Source organism: Crocodylus porosus, unplaced genomic scaffold, assembly GCF_001723895.1.
Source record: "Crocodylus porosus isolate Cpor-Errol unplaced genomic scaffold, CroPor_comp1, whole genome shotgun sequence".
Classification (NCBI taxonomy): Eukaryota; Metazoa; Chordata; order Crocodylia; family Crocodylidae; genus Crocodylus; species Crocodylus porosus.
Window position 1 is genome coordinate 30023867 of NW_017728943.1, and position 996 is coordinate 30024862.

Here is a 996-nt window from a genome sequence, read left to right on the forward strand (position 1 = left end):
GAGGCAGCAGGGAACGGGGGAGGGAGGGGAGCAGGTGGGGGGGGTTACTGGTGGCTGTGGCCCACTGCAACCGTGACCACCCCCATGATCGCAGGCATGACCCCGACCCAAAATGGCGGGAGGGAGGCAGGGAGCGGACGTGGCCTCAGCTGCAGTCCAAAGTGTTGGGGGTGGGGCAGGGAGTGGCCCTGGCTCTGACTTGAAATGGTGGGGGGAGGCACAGAATGGCCCCATCCCTGGCCCAAAGCGGCGGGGGGGGAGAGGGAGAACAGCTCAGGCCCCAGCCCAAAGCAGTTGGGGGGGAGGTGGGAAGCAGCCCAGGCCCCAGCTCTAAAGTGGCAGTGGGGAGAGGGGGGAAAAGCCCCGTCCTGAAGTGGCGGGGGGAGGTGGGGAATGGTCCAGACTCCAGCCCTGGCCCTTGCCTGAAGCTGCAGGGGAAGTGGGGGAACCAATCACACCCTGGCCCCAGCTGCAGCCAGAAGGAGTGGGGCAGGAGGTGGGGAGCAGCTCTGGCCCCAGCCCTGGCCCAAGATGAGTGGCCCCCACCCCTTTAACGGGCAAGTGAATAGTGTATGTTGCAGAAGACAACAAAGAGGGTTAGAAGGCTTGGGAAAGTGATTTTTGAGGAGCGACTGAGAGAATTGGACTGAGAGGAGATTTAATAGCAGCCTTCAACTACCTGAAGACGGAGCTAGACTGTTCTCAGTGGTGGCAGATGACGGAAAAAGGAGCAATGGACTAGGTGGGTAGTTAAGCACTGATCAGGTTACACAGAGAGGTTGTGGACTTTCCATTGTTGGAGGTTTTAAAAACCCAGTTAGACAAAGTGTTGGCTTGGACTAGATGACCTTGTGAGGTCACTTCCAACCTGCATTTTCTTGATTCTATGATCTGTTTTTTGATTATGGAAAAATAATAGACCAAGGAGGATTACTCCGCGCTGGTCCGGTCCTGCAGGGAGCAAACCAGGAAAGCCAAGGCTGCAACTGAACTCCA